The sequence below is a fragment of the Cyprinodon tularosa genome, unplaced genomic scaffold (assembly GCF_016077235.1).
Source record: "Cyprinodon tularosa strain WSP-4 unplaced genomic scaffold, ASM1607723v1 ctg1207, whole genome shotgun sequence".
Classification (NCBI taxonomy): Eukaryota; Metazoa; Chordata; class Actinopteri; order Cyprinodontiformes; family Cyprinodontidae; genus Cyprinodon; species Cyprinodon tularosa.
In genome coordinates, this window is record NW_024038012.1 from 118,646 (window position 1) to 138,158 (window position 19,513).

Sequence of the window (19,513 nt, forward strand, 5' to 3'; positions counted from 1 at the left end):
CTACGCTTGCATTATCGGCAGAGCAGACGCTGAATGCGCACTTTCGTCTGGTTTGGTCTGCCGCGGTTTCCGTAGACTCGTGAACGCGCTTTTAGGAAATCCTATACACTACTGTTTATGCTCTAAAAACATTGTAAATGACTTCGTTTCGAGTAAATTATGGACGCTACCCACTCAGGACACTTGGAATACATTGGAAGAGCAGAAATCAGCATAGAAAGAAGGGAATTCTTACAAACACCTGGCAATATTTTCAAATACCCAGATGTCTTCAGTGTCCGTGTTTTTCTCGCCACAAAAGTGACAGAGGTTGCTCAGGTCCTCTGTAGGACATACCAAAATATGCAATGAGCCTAAATTTTTTTTGACAATATCACATCAAATAATACAATGTTAATGTTTCCAATAGTTAAAAGCAAGATACTAATCATGTAAGACAATCCAAAGTCAATTGAATACATATGTTGGGATCTGGAGATTCACCACCTTTCTCCAGCAGAGTGCGCTGTGGGTCTCCTGGGCTGGAGCCCTCCAGCACACCTGACGCTCATCAGCCCATCAGGAGACCTTCCTACATAAGCAGCAGCCAGACCTTCCTTCAACGCAGCAGTGTTGACCAAGTTTGGTTAGCGAACCTGAGCCTCTGTTATCCTAATAGAATCTTAGTTGTCTCTAGAGAGAAACCTGATTCTAATCTGCCTTTGTCTTCTAGCTCACAGGAAACCTGTCTAAGCCTTAAGCTCTGGATGAGCTTTGTCTGTAAACCTGCCTGCCTGCCTTAGGGAGCCAAACCTGAAGATCTCTGTTGGGTTAATTAATTGTACATAAGTTATTCTACTTTAATCATATTACTTTAATCATATTATACTTACACATTTTGTTATCTCTATCTTACTCATATTACAAAGAGTGTTAAACATTCAGTTTTGTTTGCTGTGTCATTAATGTTTTGTAAGTCTGTACAGGAGGGATGCTGACTGCTGTTATCAGATGTCGTTAAGGGTGCGGAGGAACATGGAGAACTGTGCAACTAGATAAGGAGAGGGGTTCTCCTTATCCTATGATGTTGTATGATGGTGTACGAAAGTTCTGGTTTCAACTGGGTTCTGTTCCCTCCCCTTTTAGCGGTTGAAACCACATTGTAATCAGGGCGTTTCTTCAATAAAGAGCTTGGAGGGCAGATACTGCTTCAGAGTGGGTTTGGAGTTTGTAACTGAATGCAGTCTCTGATCCCCTCTCCTTGCAAGTAAATTATACTCAATTCTCTGTGTCTTCCTTTGTGCAGGTTGCTGAATAAGGTGTTTGGTGTTTAAACCTAACAATCTCAATCTGGACTCCTCCTGCTGCTCTCAAGGAAGAGCTGGAATCTCAAACCAAGGTCTGCCACACACAAGTCAGAAGCTAGACGCTGCTGCTGCTGAGCACTCTGCTGAACCAACAGTCTCTGGACCCAACCGGTTCCCTCTCTCACAAAGATCTGTCTGGACCTCTTCAAGGTATATTCTGAATGATCGAAATTCAACAAACCATCTGACTGCCTGGCTAATCAAACTATCCGTCTCTGCAGACATCAGTGAATCCTGTCCCGGACCAGTGCCCGACCCAGTTCATGTTCTTTGTGTGAAAACCATTAATAAACTCTGTTAAACTTTTACTCTGCTTCCAGTGGTGTTCTGCATGTGGGTTAAGTCTCTTAAGCCAATCATGACAGAACACTGCGGCCAAACACAAAACCCAGTGGATCACCTCCGGAGGAGGCTTGAGGAGCAAGCTGCCTAAATCCAAGGACATGCGCACACCCTCCGTGAGTTAAACACTCATATTGAACACCAGAATCAAGTTTTGCAGGAATATGTTGGCTACATGAGGAATGCTAATGCCACGCCAGCAGTACTTCCTGTTCCGGAACCACTTCTGCCACAAGGGTCACCGACAGTCACGTCATTTCCGGAGTTCCGCCCGAGCCCTCCTGAAAGATTTTCAGGTAACCAAAAGGATTGTAAAGGATTTTTGTTTCAGTGTCGTTTGCTTTTTGAACTCCCCCGTCAGTTTTCCGAATGATAGTAGGAAAATCTCCTTCATTCTCTCTCAACTTACTGGACGAGCCCTTGAATGGGCGGAGGCAAGGTTCTCTTCTGAGTCCAGCTTTTCATGTACCTTTTCTGAGTTTATATCTGAGTTTTCTCAAGTTTTCAACCATGACTCAGACAAAACTATTGATTCCCGAGCCCTGCTGAGTTTAAAGCAGGGAAATTCGACAGTGGCTGAGTTCTCCATTGACTTCCGGGTTAAAGCTGCAGCCTCAGGCTGGAACGAGTGCGCACTTAAGAGTGCTTATTTTAAGGCTTTAAATGATAACATCAAAGACGAACTCGTCACAATCGACGAACCTGCTAGTCTGGAGGATTTAATCCGTTTAACCATTAGATTGGATAATAGACTTCGGACTAGAAATAACTCTAGGCAAAGAAGCCTGAATTTTTCTGTTTATGCTCCCTCATTTAACAATGCTTCTGTTTTTTCTGGATCCCCAGAACCCAGTACTAAGCCAAAGACTAAGAATCAGACTCTTCCAGCGCCTGTCTAAATCTCTCACTTCTCTTCCTCAGAAGGAACGGAGGTCGAACCCATGCAAATTGGACACACAAGGCTATCCCCTGAAGAAAGACAACAGAGATTTAGAGGGAATCTTTGTCTGTACTGTGGTGAGACTGGCCATTTCATTGTTTAATGCCCGGCTAAATCAAAAGCCAGGGCCCATCAGAGGAATTGAGGAGTCTGACGGGCCATCTAAGATCTGAGAAAACTCCTCATTTATTGTTGCCTGCAACCCTTTTCTTTTCCAACCAGAATCTCACATTATCAGCATTCATTGACTCTGGGTGTGAGAGAAATCTCATTGATTCAGATCTGGTCCAGCAGCAAAAGATTGAGACTTTTCCTTTAACAAAGCCTCTCAGAGTATCTGCCATTGATGGAAAGAAGCTTCATCAAGTCACTCATCAGACACAACCTTTAGAACTTCTTATCTCTGGGAACCACCGTGAAATGCTAACATTTTTTGTTTTTCCCTCAGCATGCTCTCCTCTGGTGCTTGGATTCAAGTGGCTGGAACGTTACAACCCCCATATCAACTGGGCTGAACGCCACATTGAGTCTTGGTCCACTTCCTTTCACGAGTCATGCCTTCGTTCTGCGGCTCCTACTATTCAGTCCCCTAGAGGTAGGGGGAAGATGGACTCTCCTGACTTTACTTCTGTTCCACCCGAGTATCATGATCTGGCACCAGTCTTCAGTAAGGTCAGTGCGACGTCTCTTCCACCTCACAGACCATATGACTGCACCATTGATTTACTACCAGGAGCCCCTCTTCCCAGCAGTAGACTGTTTAACATCTCCAAACCAGAACGTGAAACTATGGAGAAGTATATCAATGAGTCTCTAGCCGCTGGAATAATTTGTCCATCTTCATCTCCTCTCGGTGCTGGTTTCTTTTTTGTGGGAAAAAAGGATGGTTCCCTCCGGCCCTGTATTGACTACACAGGTTTGAATCAGATAACCGTCAAAAATAAGTATCCCCTACCATTACTGGCATCAGCTTTTGAACCTGTTCAAGGTGCGACAGTGTTCACCAAACTCGACTATCATCTCCTTAGAATAAGAGAAAGGGATGAATGGAAAACAGCCTTTAAGACCCCCATAGGCCAATTTGAATACCTGGTCATGCCTTTTGGTCTTACGAACGCTCCTGCCCGCTTCCAAGCTCTAGTCAACGACGTCCTCAGAGATTTTTTGAATGTTTTTGTTTTTGTATATACCGATGATATTTTGATCTACTCTGAGAACCTCTCAAACCACAAGAAACACGTTCGTCTAGTTCTTCAGAGACTACTGGAAAACAAACTTTTTGTGAAAGCCGAAAAGTGTGAATTTCACCAACCATCTGTCACTTTTCTAGGGTTTGTGCTCGAAGGCGGGCAGGTGAAGCCATCCGAAGACAAAATTAAGGCAGTTCTGGACTGGCCAACACCTGAAAACCGTAAGCAGCTTCAGAGGTTCCTAGGGTTTGCAAATTTCTACAGACGCTTCATAAGAAATTATAGTCAGACAGCTCTACCCCTCACAGCTCTGACTTCTGTGAAGAAGACATTCCAATGGACACCTGAAGCCGAAAATGCTTTTAACTAAAGAATCTGTTTTCCAGAGCACCCATCCTTATCCAGCCCGATCCCTCTAAGCAGTTCGTTCTAGAGGTGGACGCATCTGACTCCGGTGTTGGAGCTGTATTATCACAACAGTCAGATTCAGATCAGAAAACTCACCCCTGTGCATTTTTTTCACGCAGACTCTCTCCGGCAGAACAAAATTATGATGTCGGAGACCGAGAACTTCTTGCCATTAAACTCGCACTGGAAGAATGGAGACATTGGCTCGAGGGTGCCGAGCATCCAGTATTGGTTTGGACAGACCACAAAAACCTGGCTTATCTCCAATCTGCTAAAAGATCCAACCCACGTCATTCTAGATGGTCTTTGTTTTTTTCTCGCTTCAATCTCATCATCTCTTACAGACCTGGTTCCAAGAACGTCAAGCCCGATTCTCTCTCTCGTCTGTACTCCACTGATCAACCTGAGACACCCGAGCTTGTTCTCCCTGCCTCATGCATGATTGGAGCCGTTTCCTGGGAGATCACTGATCTCATCAACCTAGCCCTGGCCTCTGAACCTGACCCAGGTAACGGTCCTCCAAACAAAACTTATGTTCCATCTTCCGTCAGATCCCGCCTCATCCAGTGGATGCACGCAGCAAAATTCTCCGCCCATCCTGGAGTGAGCAGAACCATTGCTCTCATCACAAGACCATTTTGGTGTCCCTTCATAAAGACGTTAAGGAGTACGTTCTGGCTTGTCCCATCTGCGCCAGAAACAAAACCTCTCACCAACCACCTTCTGGACTGCTGCATCCTCTACCTGTTCCAACCTGTCCATGGTCCCATATAGCAATTGATTACGTTACCAGTCTCCCGATTTCCAGAGGTATGTCCACTATCCTAACCATTGTTGACTGTTTTTCCAAGGCCTGTCATTTAATCCCCCTCAGGAAACTACCCACTGCATTCCAGACTGCCCAACATACCTGTGTTGAGAAGGAGAGTGGTCACAATTTTCCTTCTGTGCTTGTTTATTTCTTTTTTAGTTGTAGGAAAACAAATCTTTTCTTTTCCCAGGATTTTCTCAGCAAACTGTAAAAAGACATTAGATTTTTTTTTTTTAGAAAAAGACATTTTAAATGTCTTTACAGACATTGTATTGTACATTGCTAAGAGGCGAAGCAGCTTGAAACTAATCTAGATATTATAAGTTACATATATGAATCTTTTCAATTACACAGATATGTCTTTTTGTACATAACTATGTATTTTGCATATTTGGATGCATGCCTTCAAGGTGAAGAGTCCACATGATGTGCCATCTGTCTGTTTGCGCGTTTCCAGCCAGAACATGTGGTGACGTAAAAAACGCGCGCTCGCGTAAAATACGGGTTGGAACTGCACGTTATTGTACGGACGATTATTGGCCCAATCGGCTTGCCATACCACAATAGCGTCGTTGCGAGCACGAGGAGACCTGGAAGATTTAAGGCCAAACAAGAAAACCAGACAACCATCTCTTTTAAGATTCTGGTCCAATCCAACAGAAGGGTAAGAAGAAACCAACTTTATCACTTTATTTTCTATAGGCTTATGTCTATAATTTAAATAACACAGATTGAAATGTTTATATCTTTTCTATTCTTCAGTCGACCTGGCACAACTACAGAAAATGACCACAGCGTTGACCAGTATGAACGTTCTGATATTGGAGACACACAGATAAAAGGTATAAAGATTGCTAGAAAATGTTGATAATGAGAAAACATTATCAACATTGTTGATTGTTGATAAACAAGTTGTTTAAAGTTGCAAAGTAATGCAATTGTAGGAATACTTTAACCAGTAACGGGGAAGTTATGAAAATTGCAGGGTTTGATAAGTAATAAAAAGAGTGTACAATTAACAAAAATAAGCAACATTAGTTGCCATTGACATGCATACAATAGTTATTTTGTAGTGTGTATTTTTGGGTCTAAACCTGTACCACATGTGTTGTACTGTTAAAAATAAGAATGGTATCCTTTATGAAAACATTACAAACTTTTATCAATTGGTAAGGATCCAAATCAATGAATGCTCTAAGCACATGCTTGGAGTCTAAGGGAGTCTTGTTAACATTGTGATATGATAACTACAAATCTGGTGTTATTTGTTTTCAGTGCATTTAATATTTTACAATAAAAATACAATTTACTTTTAAGTATATTCAGTTTTGTGCACCTGGTGATATCTGTTTAGTGAATTTAATAATTTATGATAAAAACAAAACATTAAATTGTTTTGTGGCTCCTCCTGAGATTACAAGGTTCACCTGATCACAAAAATTATTTTCTTTTCCAGATGAACAACAAGGACCGTGTTTCGATGTAAAGACAACTGAAGAGCCGGCGCTCAACCAAGCGGATTTGCCCCAAACAACTTACGACATAGGTCAGTAATAGTTGTATTTTTTTCAATGTCAAAACAACTAATTTTGGTTTTGTTTTACACGATTTACTTTTTTGCTTAATCTTGAAATCTTACATTTCATAATAAAGCAAGACTATACAAAAGCTTCATGTAGGCAGATTTACAACTCCACCAGCAGCCATACAAAATTGACAATGTAAATATCAATCTTATTACAGATATATCAAAGGCCAAGGACCGGATTAGTGAAATGGACGACTCTGGAAAATTCCAGCTTCTTCAGACCAGAAAACCACCCAAATCTTTCAATTTCCCTGCCAGAGAATTTAAAGACAACCGAAGAGCCAGTGGGGTGACTAAAAGAACATGCCAGAGGGACTGGCTGGACAAGTATGACTTTTTTATCACTTTTACATCATATAAAGATGATCTACCATCAGGATCAACATATAGGCAGGAAGTGAAGTTGTGGCACACAAAGTGGTCATCATCAGTGGAAAAACCCAGCTCTCTCCCTGAAATTCTAAAGATAACAAATATCAAGTGCTACCCAATCATTTATATGATTCTTCACCTTCTGTCAGTCATACCTGTTACCAGTGCTTCTGTGGAAAGCGCTAACTCGTGTCTTAAAGCAGTGAAAACTTTGCTGAGGTCAACAATGGGACAGGAAAGGTTTGTGGCTTTGCTACTTTTGTATGTGCACAAGGACATTCAGTTAGACATCAACAAAATCATAGACATATTTGCCCAGAAAGTTGACATTTGTTAACCCATTATCATCATCATAAAGTTTGTAGTAGAGAACAATATTCTTTGTCTGGTTTAACTTGTTTTTTTTTTTTTTGCTTTTCAACAGTTTATCTTGTTAAAATATATTCAAAACTCCTCTGTCTTACTTGAACCATACTCGAACCCAAGTCCTTGGGGTTTTTTTATTTCATGTTCTGTGTAAATATCATTTCTGGAAATAAAGAAACTCCTTGTTTAATTGTTGATGAGGATAATTTTTTTCTTCAAACTACCTTTTAACCTTGTGCATGCTTAAAAAATGTAATGTAATCATGCTAATTCTACTTATGTTCATCCATTAAAATTATCAATTAAAAACCCTTGGATGAATAATTAGGGTAGCGTGAAAGAGTGAAGATGGTATTCTTTGGTCTTTTAGCCTCACATTGTCTTGACCTGTGACCCTTGACCCCGTGACCCCATGACCCCTAGGTGCGCACCCCCCTTTGAAAAATCCTGGATCCACCCCTGCATAAAGCATACATTTTTTATGTACCTTACTGCGTTTAGAGAAAGGTTCATACATAAGTGTAAGAAACACATTGAAAAAACCACTAACATCCAGTGATGATGCTTGTTGACAATTCCCAGAATTACACCATATTCCAATGGTTGTATCTAAAATTAATAATGTAACATGTTAGTAACTTTATTATAACAGCGATGAAACATTTACCCAATACATGAATAGAAAAACAAACCAAAACAAAGATAAAAATATATATATATTGTTACTAATCCAAATGATAAGTGCTAAATCCAGTTTAGTATTTATTTGAAAGATTTCGGAAGCTCTGGGTCAAGGCAGCAGTTATCTAAAAAAACGTGTGTTTAGATAAACAGATTGAGCCGTTTCTACTTGATTATTCAAAAGATAAAGTTTTCCCATGTGATGTCAGCCTATGATTAATAATAATACAGGTCTTTTGAACAAAGTGTTGGGAGCTGGAGAAATACACCTTTTCTCCAGCAGAGTCCGCCCTGGATCCTCCCTGCTGAGCTGCTCTGCACACCTGCAGCTGATGATCTCATCTGGAGGACCTGGACTACTTAAGCTGCCTTCAGACCTTGCCTCAATGCCGCAGTGTCTTAATCAGTTGGTTTCCTGTTTTTTCCTCCTGTGAAGCTCTGGAAGAGCTTAACCTGCCGAGCCTGCCCTCCGAGCCAAACCTGAAGACTCACTCTCTGGATTTCCTAGCAGCTCAGGTTTCCGAGCTGGAAACACAAGCCAAGGTCAAACCAGCCTTTAGAAGTAAGACGCTGAAACAGCTTAAGGACTCTGCCAAACCAAGCTTTCTCCGGACCCAACAGTTCCGCTCCCAAAGCCTCATCTACATTCATCAAGACACCAGTGAACCGGTCCCAGCCCTGAACCATTGCATCAGTCTTTATTATATGTTTGAACTTGCAAATAAACTCTGTTAAACTTTCCATCCGTGTCGTCAGTGTTCTGCATATTGGGCCTCCCTGATACCCATCATGACAGAACACTGCGGCCAAACACAAGGCCCAGCAGATCACCTCCTCCGTCGATTAGAGGAGCAAGAAGCTAAAATTCATGGACACGCTCTGGCTCTCCGTGAACTAAACACGCATATTGAGATGCAAAACCAGAGGCTCCAAAGCTACGCTAATTACGTGAGTAATGCTAACACCGCTCCAGCAACCCAACCATTTCCGGGTCCAGTTCCTCTGCCGAGGTCACCGGCTGTGACGTCATCCGAGTTCCGCCCAAGTCTCCCAGAGAAGTTTTCTGGTAACGTAACTGATTGCAAGGGATTTTTATTTCAATGTCGTCTCATTTTCCAGAACTCTCCTGGCAGTTTTCCCACGGACCACAAGAAAATAACCTTTATCCTTTCCCAGTTAACAGGAAGAGCTCTGGCTTGGGCTCAAGCCAGATTTGCCTCAGATGAAAGCTTAAGCTGTCACTATTCAGATTTCGTTTCTGAATTTTCCCAGGTATTCAACCAAGACACTGACCAAACCCTTGATTCTCGAGCTCTGCTTCATTTAAAACAGGGAAATTCTTCTGTGGCCGAATTTTCTATAAATTTCCGGGTTAAAGCAGCTGCTTCCGGATGGAACCAGGGTGCTTTAAAGAGTGCTTATTTCGAAGCATTAAACGAAAATATTAAGGATGAGTTGGCTACCCGCGATGAACCGGCTACACTCGAAGAACTAATCCAGTTAACTATAAAACTGGACAACCGAATTCGGGCCAGAAACAGCCGCAAACATAAGAGTTTGGCGTTATTTTCCTCTGCCCCCGCCTCTAATAACTTGACTGTTGTTTCTGCCCCCACAGAACAGTTATCCAGACCAAAGCCAAAGAGCCAGCCTCTCCCTTTGCCTGTTCAGGCTACTCATCCTGGAGAAACTGAAATGGAGCCGATGCAGGTTGGACAGACAAGGTTGTCTCCTGAGGAAAGGCAAAGGAGATTTTTGGGCAGACTTTGCATTTATTGTGGTGAGAGTGGACACTTCATTGCTTCCTGTCCAAAAAAAAATCAAAAGCCGGGGCCCGTCAGAGGTTTTGAGGAGTCTGACGGGCCATGAAGAAAATGAAAAACCTCCTCGTCTTTTGCTTCCTGCCACGTTGTTTTTCCTCGACCAGAGCCTCTCTCTTTCAGCCTTCATTGATTCTGGATGTGAACGTAATTTAATAGACTCTGATCTCGTCCAACAGCTCCAAATTGCTACGGTTCCTTTAACCCAGCCTCTCAGAGTCTCTGCGATTGATGGGAAAAAACTTCAACAAGTCACCCACCAAACTCAACCCCTTGAACTTCTAATCTCAGGTAACCATCGAGAGTCCATAACCTTCTTTGTTTTTTCATCCGCATGTTCCCCACTGGTACTGGGTTATGAATGGCTGGAGAAGCATAATCCCCATATTAATTGGGTCGATCGTCATGTGGAGTCCTGGTCCACATTGTGTCACGAGACCTGCCTCCGTTCTGCAGCTCCCGCTGTGGGGTCCCCTAGAGGTGGGGGGGAGATGGACGTCCCTGACCTTACTCCGGTACCCCCTGATTACCATGATTTGGCTCCTGTTTTCAGTAAGGTCAGTGCTTCGTCCCTTCCACCACACAGACCATACGACTGTGCCATCGAGTTATTACCCGGTGCTCCGTTACCCAGCAGTAGACTTTATAACATTTCCAAACCAGAACGTGAAACAATGGAAAAATACATTAACTAGTCGCTAGCTGCAGGAATAATTCGCCCTTCTTCATCCCCGTTGGGCGCAGGATTTTTCTTTGTTGGAAAAAAGGATAGTCTTTGAGACCCTGTATAGATTATAGAGGCCTGAACCAAATCACTATCAAAAACAAATATCCTCTTCCTCTTCTCGCCTCAGCCTTTGAGCCTGTACAAGGAGCCACCATTTTCACAAAGCTCGATTTAAGAAATGCCTATCATCTCCTTAGGATACGTGAAGGAGATGAATGGAAAACGGCATTTAAGACTCCTTTGGGCCAGATCGAGTATTTGGTCATGCCTTTCGGCTTAACAAATGCCCCCGCATGTTTTGAGGCCCTAGTGAACGACGTCCTCAGAGACTTTCTCAATGTGTTTGTATTCGTATACATTGATGATATCCTGATCTACTCCAAGAATCTATCTGAACATAAGAGACATGTCCGCCTGGTTCTTCAGAGACTTCTAGAGAATAAACTTTTTGTAAAGGCTGAAAAATGTGAGTTTCACCAATCTTCAGTTACCTTTTTAGGGTTTGAGCTCGAGGGCGGGCAGGTTAAGCCTTCTGAAGAGAAGATAAAAGCTGTTTTAGAATGGCCCGTTCCAGAAAGCCGTAAGCAGCTACAAAGATTTTTGGGCTTCGCTAATTTCTACCGGAGGGTCATCAGAAATTACAGCCAAACCGCCCTCCCATTAACTGCATTAACTTCTTCCAAGAGAGTTTTTCGATGGTCCCCCGAGGCACAAGCAGCTTTTGACAAACTCAAAACCTTGTTTTCCAGAGCTCCAGTCCTAATCCAACCAGATCCATCTAAGCAATTTATCCTAGAGGTTGATGCTTCTGACTCCGGTGTAGGGGCAGTTTTGTCTCAGAAACTCGACTCTGATCAACGAATCCATCCCTGTGCCTTCTTTTCCCGTAAACTCTCTCCCGCAGAACACAACTACGACGTTGGGGACCGAGAACTTTTGGCCATTAAGTTGGCTTTGGAAGAGTGGAGACACTGGCTCGAAGGAGCAGAGCATCCAGTCCTGGTGTGGACTGACCACAAGAATCTCGCCTACATCCAGTCCACTAAACAAGCTACTCCTCGACAGTCTAGGTGGTCTCTCTTCTTTTCACGTTTTAATCTCATTATCTCCTACAGACCTGGATCTAAGAACACCAAGCCCGATTCTCTCTCTCGTCTCTACGCTGTGGATCAACCTGAGTCACCCCAGCCTGTCCTCCCTGCCTCATGTACCGTTGGAATGGTCACTTGGGAGATAACAGATTTAATCAACGCTGCCCTGGCCACAGAACCTGATCCAGGTAATGGACCACCTAACCGTACCTATGTTCCCTCGTCTGTTAGGTCTCGTCTCATTCATTGGATGCACTCGGCAAGATTCTCTGCTCATCCGGGAGTGAGCCGAACAGTTTCACTGATCTCAAGACGGTTTTGGTGGCCCACTTTGCATCGAGATGTAAAGGAATATGTGTCAGCCTGCTCCACCTGTGCACGGAACAAAGCCTCTCATCAGCCACCCTCCGGTTTGCTGCAACCGCTCCCTGTGCCCTCACGTCCTTGGTCCCATATTGCCATCGATTTCATCACTGGTCTCCCAGAGTCTCGAGGTATGTCAACTATTTTAACCATCGTAGATCGTTTCTCCAAATCTTGTCATCTGATCCCTCTCAGAAAGCTTCCTACGGCCTATCAAACCGCCCAGTTGCTGATCAAGCACGTCTTTCGCCTCCATGGTATTCCCCAGGACATCCTCTCAGATCGTGGTCCTCAATTTGTCTCACAGGTTTGGAAGGCTTTCTGTTCTGCTCTAAATTGTAAAGTGTCACTAACTTCTGGCTATCATCCCCAGTCAAATGGTCAAACTGAGAGGATGAACCAACACCTCGAATCCACCCTCCGCTGTCTCACCTCCAGTAATCCCACCGATTGGAGTCTATATCTCACCTGGATAGAATACGCCCATAACTCACTCAAGTCTGCATCTACCGGTCAGTCTCCCTTCCAAGTTAGCCTCGGCTACCAACCACCTCTCTTCCCTGCAGACGAGAGAGAGATATCGGTGAAGACTGTCAATCACCACATCCGTCGTTGCCAGCATGTTTGGAGAGAGACCATCCAAGCACTCAACCGTTCCTCTGAGTCCTCTAAGAGGTTCACAGACCCCAAGAGACGTCCAGCCCCCGAGTACAAGGTCGGCCAGGAGGTCTGGCTGTCCACCCGGGAAATCCCCCTCAAGGGGATGTCCGGCAAATTATCCCCGAGATTCATCGGCCCATACAAGATCACTCGAGTCATCAACCCCTCCGCCGTCCGTCTTCAACTTCCCCCGACACTCAGGATTCACCCTACGTTCCACGTCTCCCAGGTAAAACCAGTCATCTCTAGTCCCATTTGCCCTCCATCCGACTCCCCTCCACCTGCCCTGGAAGTCGATGGTCATCCGGCCTTCACCGTTCGCCAAATCGTGGACTCCCGTCGGCGCGGTCGCGGTTGGCAGTACCTCGTCGACTGGGAGGGCTACGGTCCGGAGGACCGACAATGGGTTCCTGGTTCATTCATCCTCGACCCTTCTCTCATCGAGGAGTATGAGCGTTCCCTCCCGTCTACCTCTTCCGCACCGCCAAGGGGCGGTCGTGTCTTAATCAGTTGGTTTCCTGTTTTTTCCTCCTGTGAAGCTCTGGAAGAGCTTAACCTGCCGAGCCTGCCCTCCGAGCCAAACCTGAAGACTCACTCTCTGGATTTCCTAGCAGCTCAGGTTTCCGAGCTGGAAACACAAGCCAAGGTCAAACCAGCCTTTAGAAGTAAGACGCTGAAACAGCTTAAGGACTCTGCCAAACCAAGCTTTCTCCGGACCCAACAGTTCCGCTCCCAAAGCCTCATCTACATTCATCAAGACGCCAGTGAACCGGTCCCAGCCCTGAACCATTGCATCAGTCTTTATTATATGTTTGAACTTGCAAATAAACTCTGTTAAACTTTCCATCCGTGTCGTCAGTGTTCTGCATATTGGGCCTCCCTGATACCCATCATGACACAAAGCTTCTGTAATTTGTTTAAGGTTTCATTTCTCAGTTGTGCTTTTATTTCTTTTGCTCTGTGTTGTGGTCAAAATGTATATTATTTTTTAAAACATTTGTTTTATCTTCCGTCTAATCTATTTTTTGCATTATTGGTATTATGTACTCATTGCTATAGTTTGTTAGTTATTCATTCATTGTTATTCATGTTATGATTAGGTTTTAATTTCCATGGCTTCAGTTATCTAGAGTTCCTTCTTTTATCCTCTAGTTTTTCACTTGGTCATTCCTAACTTTGTAATCATTATTTTAATTCACATTTATCCTTATGTGAGTTACTTTCTAGCTTCAGTTGAACCCTGTTTTCCCTGTTTGCGGTTTGTTGCTCCTAGTGCCAGTTATTTCCTCTTAGATCCTTCTTAGCTTTTTCTAAACACACTGGCTCACAATAACCTGATAACACCTTTTATTGTTCTGTCTCCCATATATTCTCCGCCTTTGCGGTTCCTCTGTGCTTTAAACTCTTCTGTTCAACATGCTTGTTTCTCTAGAATGTCTCATACTTTTTTTTCCACCAGTTCCTTGCCTGTTTTTTTTTTTTGGATTTACATCTTTGTACTATCTACATCACCTACCAGACACCATCTCTACCCTTTGTCTCTGCTCTTGAGTCCTCCACAGAACCAGATAGCTTCTAAGCAAATATTTTTGACATTATATAATGTGTTCAACACATTCAAGTAATTCACTGTCACAGTTGAAGCATTTACATGAAAGACAATGATTCTCTGAGGACAAGGTTCCAGCTTTAGCAATAACAGTTTTCTTCACATCATCTACATGTTGTGAAAAGTTGATTATGAGATTTTACACAATTCTCTCTATTACTACACAAACCTTGAGTCGCAGAATCATCCCACTCCATATGGATGTCATTGCAAATGTGTCAATGAAAGCTGATTTTGTACTTTCTGCACAATTGTAGTCATTTATCAGGAGGTGAAGATAAGCGTTGATTGACTGTTTATAAATAAAAAAGCACATTAGTCAGCCATTCACAGAATAAAAAAAACATATGTTTTTTAAGTTTGTAATTAAACTTTCCATTTTGCAATACCTCGCTTTCCAACTCCATGTCTGGACCAAGTTGCTTTATGTCCCAGTAAAAGAGCTTATAGGCACTGATCTTTGAGAGTAACACGTTGCATGTTTTTCCACCCCATGCCTCAAGTACATCTGGATAAAAGAGGAATGGTGACACATTAACATCGTTATACATGAACAGTTATACATTTATAACTAATCTGTTACACTTCCCATTGTGACTTCAATAGATCTAATCAGTTAAGGTGCAAAGGATTTAGTTCCCCTGATATATGTCAGTAACGCTTCGTTTTACAGTACATCTACCATTCTGTCTAACCATTTAATAACATGGTTATAGCATAGCAAATTACACTATAAACTTTAGCCAGAATTTTGTGCTGTGCTTTAAGTTCTAGGCAGACAAGGTAAAGTCAGACTTCTTAAATGTCAATCTGTTATTACCAGCTAACGCATTCATTTCACTAACAAAAATAAATGAATGTGTTTTTATCCAGTTATATGCAGTTTATTACTTGACATATAACAGAAAATGATACCTAGAATACGGCATGCCGATTTTCTTACCTATCTTATTTATATGTAACTTTAGTTGAGTTATATAATGTGTAGGCGACTATCATCCAAAAAAATAGTCACTGAGAGGAGAGCAGGGATCTGTTCGACGCGCTGAATCCAAGGAGGAAACAAAAAGCTTTACTGCAGGTAAGGATGTTTATTGTACTCTTTTTCTGTGAGGCATTGTACAACAGGTAGATTTGCAGACTAATTTGCTTTAAACTTGCGGTCAACAGAAATATTGGCACCCTGCTTTAGCCTCTCTCTGAATCAAACAAACAAAACAGCCTCAGAGCAGATCCAGGTGATATTAATTAGACAATCACTCAGCTCCAGACACATGCCAACACCCACTCATAGCTCCACCCACACATGCCCATAAATACCTTTAACACATGCAGCCTACCCTTAGAGACATGACAAAATTAATCCTTGCCTCTACATAACGCTTTATTTACCTGATCATAGGTTAAAACTTACTTTGTAAGCCATTGGTAGGTGGTGGGCAATAATAGAAACATTATGTTAACTACAACCTTATGGAAATTACCCAGCAAAAGTCTTCATTGTTACATAGCAATGAAACATGCAGGCAATTACTTTGATATTATATACATACATTGGGGGTAATTACCAGATAAAGTTTTTATTGTTACCTAGTAATATAGTGTGACTAACCTGTTATTACATGCTTATTGATGTACTGTAAAAGAAAGTGTTACCTATGCATCTACATAGAAAACTAAAATGTAAACATTAGCTGTAAATTTTCATTTACATTTGTTCAAAAATATAACTATTATTATTTAAATTACACCAAAAAGTTAAAGACAAACTACAAAGAATATATTCCCAGAATGACAGAAGTTTTTCTTCATACATTTTTCTGCATCTGCTTTGCTGTACTTCGGAAAAGACTCAGATTTTGAAGGAGAATCGTTGGCAGCAGCTGAGCATGATAGAGGAGATGCATGGGGTAGAGGAGAAGGGGATGGTGGAGGAGCAGCGGTGGCAGCAGCTGAGGGTAGTGGAGGAGATGCAGTGGGGGCGGGAAAGGGGATGGTGGAGGAGATGGGGATGGTGCAGCAGTGGCAGCAAATGGGGATGGTGGAGGAAATGGGGATGGTGGAGAAGATTGGGATGGTGCAGGTGCAGCAGTGGCAGCAAATGAAAGCAGTGGAGGGGATGCAGGGGCAGGAGAAGATGCATGTGGTGGAGAAGCACTGGCCAGAGAAGCAGGGGGAGTAGCACTTTGTCCCTTTTTTTTTAAACCCCAGTGTGGCACTCTTGCTGTTGGGATTTTGACCAGTTTAAGATGATCTACATTTACTTTTTCGAATATGACACCATTTGAATCCTTAATGTCTGCGCTTTTGTCCTGGATTGATATTACAATGAATGGTCCTAGATAGTTGGCCTCAAGCTTCCCTCCTTTTCTTTGTTGGCTTCTTATGTTGGCTCTTAAGACGCTGTCACCAACTTTAAGGGTTTTAGCGCTTGTTCTGCTTTTCATCCTTTTCTTCATCTTGTCTTGTGCTTTGCTGACATTGTACAGAATGACTTCCATTAGCTGTTCATGTTTTTCAATGTCAAGTGCCACCTCTTCTTGTCTGACAAGATTTTCCACACTGCTGTCCACCTGTTCAATGAAACAAATTTGCTGTAACAAATCTGACAACTGTAATTTTTTATAAAAGAACATATTCCAGACAGAAAAACTTCTAAATTGATAAAATTAAAGTCAATTCCTTGATAGCTCTTAAGTAAAACTGAATTTAATAAAGAGCATTATTTGTAATTATGATGGTTTTTGTAACTGGTAGAACTTATACCAACCATTAACTGCTCTGGAATCTGCAATGGGTAACGAGCCTCTCTGCCAAACATCATGAGGAAAGGAGAGTATTTGGAGGTCATCTGTTTTTTTGTTCTAATTCCAAACATGATGGTCATCAATATACTCATCCCAGGTGTCCGGATTGTACCCTACAACTTTAAAGAGGGCTCTGACAGCATGAAGAAACACAAACATTAATCTGCATGATCTATTTGGTCATGTAGTGAAGACGTTGAATGAAAAACAACCTAGTTTTATGGAGAAGCAAAAGTGACTTAATTTGAAAAAGAAGAAGACATATATTGTGTGTTGTGGATGTTGAAATGATGGAAAGACTAGGTTCATCGAAGCCCCCCTTCTTACCCGCAATAACCATACCAGATTATTTTGAGGTCATTTACTCACTTTATTTTTAGGTAAATAATTTTAGTTTTTGGGTGGTTTCTTTATCTCATTTAATTATTGTTCGAGGTTTTATTTCCTTTAAGTATATGAGGTGGTGTAGGACCATCATTAATCGGGGTTGGGCATATGTTTTTTTTTTTTTTTTTACCAGAACAGGAGAAGCACCAGGAACAAAGACAATGTTGATCTGTATTATGAGTTTGCTACCAGGATTACTAAACATTACAATGCCGTCTTCAATTTTTTTGCATTAGAATTCTTTAGAATTCTACATACACAATATAAGCCCTGTGTAGTCATGGCTTGTTTGAATTTTGGGACGTTTCATTTAAAAAACTTTTACCAGTATGATGTTCTGACCACCTTAAACTGTTGCCAACACAACAAAAACAGGTTGTTGCCGCTCAAGATAAATAACTTAGAGAACAAAATGAATGTAAAGGACTAATGAACAATAAAAACAAAGAATCTTTATATACAAACAATGCCTACATAATGGCAATGATAAACAAAAAACATGCATGTTTTTAGGTCAATTGAAATCATGGCCTTGAGCCCAGGAGCTGAAAGCTGCATTAGTAGTTTATGCTCTCTAGGCCCAAATTAAGTTTAATATTATGTCTTTTCTGCTGAGGAAAGCAGTGGTACAATAAATGTTTGTACCCACATGCACAGGGATAGATTGTTTGATTATGCTGTTGTTAAATTCTAATGTATATGTCTTTATCCATTTGTATTAATAGCTGTAACATTCATAGTGTGAGGGTATACACTGCATGAAAAGTGGGATTTTCGTCAATATGCGGCACTGTAGATTGTCGTGGAACTTCAGGTTAGCGGCAGTTTACGGCAATTTGCAGGCTTCGCCGAAAACTCCCATAAATTGTCAGAAATTGATGTGCACTTTCTTAGGCAGTGTTACCCCCATGCCTCCCCCTCATGGAATTCTAGGGGAGGCTTTAACATGTAAATGAAAATGCTGTGAGCTATACAAATGCAAATCAGGGTTGCAGGGGGAGTTTTACCCCAAGTGACATTTTTCTAAAAGGTAAGAAAATCTCTGATACAAATAGATCAGGCTCAGTATAGCCTCTTACATTTTAGCTTGAATTGATTTATTTAATTAAAGTATAGAGACCAAAACAGATCTTTAGCTGACAGAGCAATACATGTCATGATGGGTGTCACAGAGAGTAAGCCCAAGATGCAGAACACACGGAGGCACTGGTAAAAGTCCAAAGAGTTTATTAAAGGCTCAAGCACATGAATCACAGTTCAGGCAGGGGACTGATTCGCTGGGGTCTGTGCGGGGAAAGGGAGATGGCTGGATTTGAGCTTCCAGCTCACTGCAGGGAAACAACAGGGGAAATCCACATGGGAACCTCTTAGGGAAACTCCACAGGGGAGTCGACAGGTAGCATCCACGTAGACTTCTTGGGTTGGCACACCAGGGCAGATTAGCAGGTTAGCTTTCCTAAAGCGTCAGGCTTGGGACTGGCTTCCTATGATGCAACTCTCCCAGAGCTGCAGGCCAGAGACAGGTTGCCAGAGAGACAGTTCTTCCAGAGCTTCACAGGGAAACAGGGGGTTAAGCTCATCCAGAGCTTTCACAAGGAGACAGGTGGTTAAGCTCATCCAGAGCTTTCACGAGGAGACAGGGGGTTAAGCTCATCCAGAGCTTTCACGAAGAGACAGGATTCCTGTGAGGCAGAGACAAGGAAGAATTAGAATCTGATCTCACATTAGAGATAACAAAGATTCATCTGAAACAGAGGTTCAGGAAGCTAACCAACTAAGATCAACACTGCGGCGTGGGATCAAGGTCAGGCAGGAGCTTATAAAGGAGAGGTCTTCTAATGAGAGGATTAGGAACAGGTGTGCAGGAAAGTTCCAGCTCCAGAAGACCCACAGCGCATCCTGCTGGAGGCAGAGGGTAATCTCCAGATCCCCACAGTAACTCCAAACCTAAGGGAAAAACAAAGAGAGCAGAAGAGGATCCTCGGCGCCCTCTGGTGGGCAAGCC

At 42.4% G+C, this 19,513-nt stretch overlaps 2 long non-coding RNA genes across 2 annotated transcripts; one reads left to right on the plus strand and one right to left on the minus strand.

The window, feature by feature from the left end:
- The first annotated feature begins 5,801 nt into the window (after positions 1–5,801).
- LOC119776514 lies at positions 5,802–6,889 on the plus strand. The gene is made up of 3 exons (XR_005279788.1): positions 5,802–5,879; positions 6,494–6,583; positions 6,781–6,889. It is a non-coding gene; the product is annotated as an uncharacterized LOC119776514 (long non-coding RNA).
- Positions 6,890–14,580: 7,691 nt separating this feature from the next.
- On the minus strand, positions 14,581–15,939 carry LOC119776507. The gene is made up of 3 exons (XR_005279787.1): positions 15,927–15,939; positions 14,704–14,822; positions 14,581–14,606 (listed from the first exon to the last, which is right to left on the minus strand). It is a non-coding gene; the product is annotated as an uncharacterized LOC119776507 (long non-coding RNA).
- Between the last annotated feature and the right edge of the window lie 3,574 nt (positions 15,940–19,513).